Below are 6,988 nucleotides of genomic sequence, written 5' to 3' on the forward strand. Positions count from 1 at the left end.
GGTAGTCAGGGTTGTCTGATCGGTGTCATTCTGGGATGGAGACGAAAAGGAGACCGCAACAAATGTTGTGTCTTTAGGAGAGAGAGAGAGTAATTTTAGTGGTATGAGTCATATGTAGAGACATATAGGGTGTGTGAGAGAATCCCATAGAGAGAAAGACAAAGTGAAAGACGAGTGGAGACTGTATGTGTGGCGGTGAAAAAGAAAGCTTAGGTACTGAGTGATACTAGAGAACAGTAGAGACGTGAGAGATAATGAAAACCGTGTAATCTATAATGATAGGGAGAGTGTGACACTTCTCAAGGGAGACGTCGAGAGACCATGTTTGCGAGGATAGGAGAAACATGAAGTGAGCGTGCGGGTGAGCTGCAGAAAAGAGAGTGATGGCTACCTGAAGGAGCATGCATGCGAGAGAGATGGGCGTGAAAGGAGTGAACAAAAAAGGGATTCAAATATTTGAATTCGAGATGATGATACACGTAATCCATACTCGAACCAAAATTGATCTATCAAACATGCATACTCATATAAATTCACGCACATCTATGTTATTTAATATGTAGATATTACTGATCCATACATTTTAGTAGAACATAATTTGGTTAAATTTTTTCGAATTCAACCTTAATATTTCAAGATCGTTGTATTTGTAAATCATATGATACATATAAAGGAGCAGAATTCTTTGTTGTGCTTTTGAAAGTATATGTAAAAAATGATGTATATAGAATGTAATTCCAATTGAAAATGGATCCCGCCCGAAAAAATAGTAGAATACAAACGGGATTCGAATTGAGTTGGCACGGTAAACGTGCACTGTGCAAAATTTGAACGAAGCGGGGAAAGTCGCAGTAACCGCCCGAAACCAAAATCTGTGAGATGGAAATCACGACTGCCTATCCCTGCCGCGCAAAGCCTATCTGCTGGATTTCTATAGGTTTCGATAGGGGTAGGTTTGTAATTTCGCCCAAACGTGACGTAACCGCCTCTCACCCCGATTCATACATGGTGGGCGCCAAAACACAGTGTGCCCTCGGCCGAAATCGACTCCCTCCCCGATTCATATTCATACACGGTGGGCGCCAAAAACAATCTCTCGTCGGCAAATATTCGGTGTATGCGAGATTACCGTCCTATCCCCAACCAACTAATGTTGCTGTGATGTAGTAGAAATTTGAAACGGGGGCAAAGTTTGTAAATTTCCTCACATCTGAGACAAGCGCGCCCTGAATACATGGTTCCCCCCTTCCTCTCTACCTCCCTTTTCCCCATTCATACTCCATGGGCGCCAAAACACCCTCTCCACCCCACCCTCCTCCGTTCGCCGCCGTCCGCCACCCCATCCACCGTCGTCCTCCTCCACCATGCCAAAGCTGATACCCCGACGCCGCCGTCCATTACAAGAGATCGACCTCTCTCATCCATGCCTTCGGACCGGGATCCTTGCATCCCATCCTCTCGCTTCATCCCCGTCGTCGTCCACCTTGCCGGCGCTGCTCCTACGACCGTCTCGTCCACCGCGCCCTGCCGCCACCGTCTACCCTCCTAGATCTGCTTCCACGCTGCCGACAACCATCGCTACCACAGCATCGTCAAATTCTCACCAGATGCGTACACGGCGCCGCACCAGAGGCGGTAATCTTTCATATCTGCTCAACTTATTTATCGCAGCAAGAAAATAGATTGCCACTTCTTTACTCTGATTTCTTGTCTTGGTTGCGAAGTTGCCTTTGTCCGGTTTGCACCTTCAGATCCGCCATGGCACGCTCAACACCATACTCCCAATGCTTATGGTTTCCCCTTTTATATTCCACACTAGTTAAATCATAGTAGACTAAATTTCAAAATTGGGTCAGTTGATTTTTCAGAGCTCGTCGGAGTTCGCCGGTGCGATCCAAGGGGCTCGGTTGGTTGTGGGGCCTCGCCGAATGAAGAAAACTCAACGCGGGTGGGGGTGGGGGTGGCGGAGGAACACAGGCGGTGGGGGACGGTGGTCTGGCCGGCGGCCCGTGCGGTGTTCTGTATGGGAAGAATCAGAGACGAGGAAGAAGAAGGGTTAGGAGACGTAGGATCTTTATCCAACCGCCTGAAATGGTCGCGAGACAGATGGGAGTTGCATTCTTAATGCGCTCTGGTTCATCATGTGTGGGCACTAAGCAACCAACATTTTATTATGCAAAATCTGCTTGCTCTTCTTTACCATGTTCCTCTTCCGTTCTTCTTTAATATGTACTCTCTCTGTTCCTAAATACAAGTCTTTGTATAGATTCTACCATGGACTACATATGGAAAAAAATGAGTGAATCTACACTCTAAAATGTATCTGGATACATCGCTATGTGATCCATAGTGGAAATCTCTACCAAGACTTATATTTTGGAACGGAGGGAGTATGCTAGTAGTATAGTATGTTCCTTGTACTGAAGATGAGCAGGGACATTTGCAGTGTAGAGGTCTATACGGTCGGTTGTGATGGACACTTTGAGCCTCTTTGATTCGTAGGATCTTGTAAACATAGGAATAGGATTTGTAGTGGCCTGCCCACTTGAATCCTATAAGAATAGCAAGGAAATGCGCAGAGATGTGTCACCTTTGAGATTTATACTGATATTAACAGTACCGCACCTTCACTTGAAAAGAGCTGGTATCTGAAGCCTTTCTAGCCGTACCGGCAATACAAGCACATATATTCCAGCAAGTTCCACTTTGCTGATTTTATTCTGATGCTTAAGGTTTTCCTGTTATATCTACACTATGATCTGTGTAGCTGCTTTGTGTCGCACTAGCAGCAGTCCACTCTTGAAGCTAAACACTGCAATGACTTACAAAATTGGCACCAAGGCATTGAGTGCCATTCTGGATGCAATGAAACTCATACGCTCCCACCTGTTGACTCTTGTTCAGAATATGATCCTACTGACTATTCTAACCTCGAGGAGTCAAAGGCAGATGGCCTGTCCTGTTCACCCATCAAGGTGCCTGTTCTAATTTGTCAATGTTTTATTGATTGCGGGTATCTTGCATATGTTGTCTTGCATTTCTTCTACTTTGTTGCACCGCCATCTGCTTAGTTTACTCATCATATATGTCAAGATGCCATGCCCATCCATTATCAATACATATTCCATCTGTTATCATACCATGTTTTTCCACTCAAATGCTGTTCGTGTGCATCAGACATCAAAAAGGAAGAGGGTGATTGCCGAACTTGAAGGAGCACCAGCAAAGTCCCTGAAAAACGTGGTGGTGCCAGAGAAATCATACATCACCCCACTTATATTGGCTGTACAACCAGTGACACAAAACGTAGGACCGACTCCAGCAGACTATACCCATACTTCACTGGCCACACCACTAGCCCCACCACACGGGACCTGCACTCCAGCAAAAGGTATACCGATTTCATTTGCCATAGCACCAGCTGTGCCACAGAAAAATCCCACTCCAGCAAAAAGTACAGCAAGTCCACCGGCCGAAGACCTATCCTAACTGCAGAGACGGCCAATTCCTGCAGATTGGAACCCCATTCCATTTATTCCTATTTTAAAAGACAATGCTTTCAATGTTGTTAGGGACTACATGCATATATTCCCACCATGGGAAGATTATTGTGAAGACAAACACCATTTTCACATCTTCCTGTCCAACTTACATGTAAGTGCTATTATTCATGGTTATTATTTTCCTGTTTTCTGCTGATTGAACACATCAATGATTTACATTACATTGTTGTAACTAGGCGAGGGTCAATCTGGATAGTCATGACGAGCAAAGCTTGCTTGTGCTTTTCAAGGAAGCATTGCAGCAGTATCGGTGTTACCTGAGGAAATCACACTTTGGTGGCAAATCTATAAACAAATTTCCGGTGAAGTCTCCTGTGCTAAATTTAGAAGACATTGAATGGAAAAACCTTATTATGCACTGGTCTCGTTCCCAGGATGAGGTACTGTCTATGAAATCACATGACAATTGAACTTCTAGTTTTCCACATGTGCCTTACGGATCTTGTTTGCAGGAAATCTGCTCGAAGAAGAATTCCGGTTTGAAAAGAATGACAGGATATCGCAAATATGCTGCCCGCTACTTTGCTCTTGTTAGTACCTGTTGTCCTGTATCACTATACTTGCATACATACATGGTTCATTATGTGACAACAGTATGCATGATAGCTTGCTTATCAATTGTTCTCTCCAAATTATCTGATCTGTATGAATGGTTACATTAGTGTAGAATATATCCAATGCCAATGTTTTTTAGCTCTGCATTGTTCTTGTAAGTACATGATGTCCTTTATCAGTGTACTTATAATGATAGGTAGTTGTTCATGTACCATCACTCTGCAGCTTATTTTCCTTTTCCCTCCATTTTCTACACATCAGATTTATATTTACTCTTACCATAAGGTTGGTACTGAAGAAGTTTAGCTGTGCATTGCTCTTGGCTGTACCTTTTGCCTCTATCGCTGCACTTACATTTATAGCTACTTGGTTATGTAGCATCACTCTTCATCTTATCTTAAATATTCTCCATGTTTTCGTATATTATCACATCTATATTTACTCTTAACAAAATGTAGAATAAAGGCAATGCTTATGAAGAAGATTCTGTGGTAAACTTCTTGAATTGCCCCCCCCCCATCAGCATGGACAAGGCCTTTATAGAGCCTGTCTTCACCAATAATGTATGTTTGTCCATCTCAAGCCTTCAATCTTTGTTGTATATATTTGGTTAGGCATGACTGCAACAACTGTTTATTTTTGGTGTTTGCATCAAATTGCATGTTTAAAGTTTATTATGTAGTTCATAAACAAAAGTTTGTCCTTTCTCAATTTAAGTTTTCAGTTGTACAACCAAGTTCCTTATTCATACCATGTAAATTAAACTATATAGAGCAAGTGATCTTCTTTTGCACTGCATGTATGCTTCTGTTCTTCATCCGTAATCTAATGATGTGATGAACTTACCCACTACAACACAATGTCATATTCTGCAATGTCTTAACTATGAACAATGTCATATCATTCTACTACTCCCTCCGTCCAAAAATACTTGTCATTGAAATGGATGTATCTAGATGTATTTTAGTTCTAGACACATCCATTTTGATGACAAGTAATTCCGGACGGAGGGAGTATTATTTAAACCGTCTCTTTATTTGCCAATCTGAAATGGGATAAATTGACAGCACACTAACTAGTGATACTTATGAGTTCTTGATATGTAATCTAGTGGTGTCGTGAAGCTGCCAACTCCTTCACAATGTCATTTCCTTCCATGTCTTGACCTGAACAATACCATAATGTGTTAATGCAATTTTAAATTGTGTCACTTTATTCGTCAGTAAGAAATGTGATGAATTGTCAGCACTGATACTTTTATGTGCAAAACCTGTCATCTGTCTGCTTGTTTATCTTTCAGAGTGAGGAAGATTTAAGTGTTGAACAAGCGCAGTCTCATCATATTGCTCAGCTGCTTGCGCTGCAGCTCCCCAGCAGGGCTAACCTTTCCTGAACTCTATTGAAGTGTTGTCGGTTTTGTATATTATTTTTTCGGCGTGTTTATTTGCACTGGTGGCGATCTTTGATGCCCAGTGTATGTAATCTGCTGTCTGCTTGTGCTTTATTATCATAGTGGCGAACTTTGATGCCGAGTGGATGTAATATGATGTAATTTCTTTATTTTATAGTCTAGGTTTTTTCTTATTCACGATGCTGCAGTTCTTTTACTGTATATTTATCCTGTCTTCGCAGTAAACCGGCCAAACCGTAAAATTACGGTAAATTAACGGGCCGTCATGCAATCACGATGTAGGTTGGGCCTGAAACATGTCGATCAACTAACGGGCCGGCAGCAGCCCAAAATGAACCCCGGCCCATGATTGTGCAAATCAAATCACGGGCTTTTAACAGGCCAAAATTGTCTCGGTCCTTGTTTGGCCCAATCATATATCACCTGCGAGTAGGCTGGATGCAAATCGGGCCGTAGTTAGGCCCAACTATATGACGGGCATTTAACTGGCCGAAATTAATATAGGGCCGAAATGTTAAATGGGTCCTTAAGAGGCCAAAACTAATGTCAGGCCGAATTACTAAGTGGGCCTCTAGCAAGTGGGCCAAAAAGCATAGTATCTAGTTGACGGGCAGAATCTGATATGGGCCATAATTGAGCCCATAGCCTCTTAAAGGGCCATACCTGATCTAGGCCGTAATTTGGCCCAGAACGTGGTAGGCTTTTAACGGGCCGGATCTCATATGGGCCACTATTAGGCCCGGAACGTGGCAGGACATTAATGGACCGGATCAAATATGGGCCGACATTTGGCCCAAAACAGGGCAGCCTGTTAATGGGCCGACTTACTAGGGTCCTCAAATTCTTCTGGGCCTACAGTTGGGCCGGCCAGTTAATGTCAGTGAAATCTTGTGGGCCTTTAGCCAGGCCGGCCAATTAGGGCACACAAAAATCTTGTGGGCCTTTACCTGGGCCGGCCCATTATGGCCCGCAAAATCTTGTGGGTCGTTAGCTGGGCCAGCCCATTATGGTCCGCAAAATCTCGTGGGCCTTTATTTGGGCCGGCCCATTATGGTCTGCAAAATCTTGTGGGCCTTTAGTTGGGCCGGCCCATTTAAACTTGATGGGCCGGTCCACGTGTCAACATATCATAGGCGCGTCTCGCCCATTGGATGAGTGAGACCTGTGCCAGCGCGGACCTGACACGTGTCTCCTCCAGCCAATGATGATTTTACACGTGGAAAATCTCCATTGGTCGGGGCTGTTAACGGGTTATCGGATCCAAAACTCGACCCGGTAGCTTAACGGCGTTCCGTTACGAGGGATGCCACGTGTCGGTCACCCTTGATGAAAGAACTTCTGTGACGCGCGATTTATCGTCATGGAAGTGGACACTTCCGTGATGATAATTTTGGTAATGTCATGGAACACTTCTACAACAGCACAGGTATGACTATCTTGATTCTGTCATAAATTTGTG

Source organism: Triticum aestivum, chromosome 7B (assembly GCF_018294505.1).
Source record: "Triticum aestivum cultivar Chinese Spring chromosome 7B, IWGSC CS RefSeq v2.1, whole genome shotgun sequence".
NCBI lineage: Eukaryota > Viridiplantae > Streptophyta > Magnoliopsida > Poales > Poaceae > Triticum > Triticum aestivum.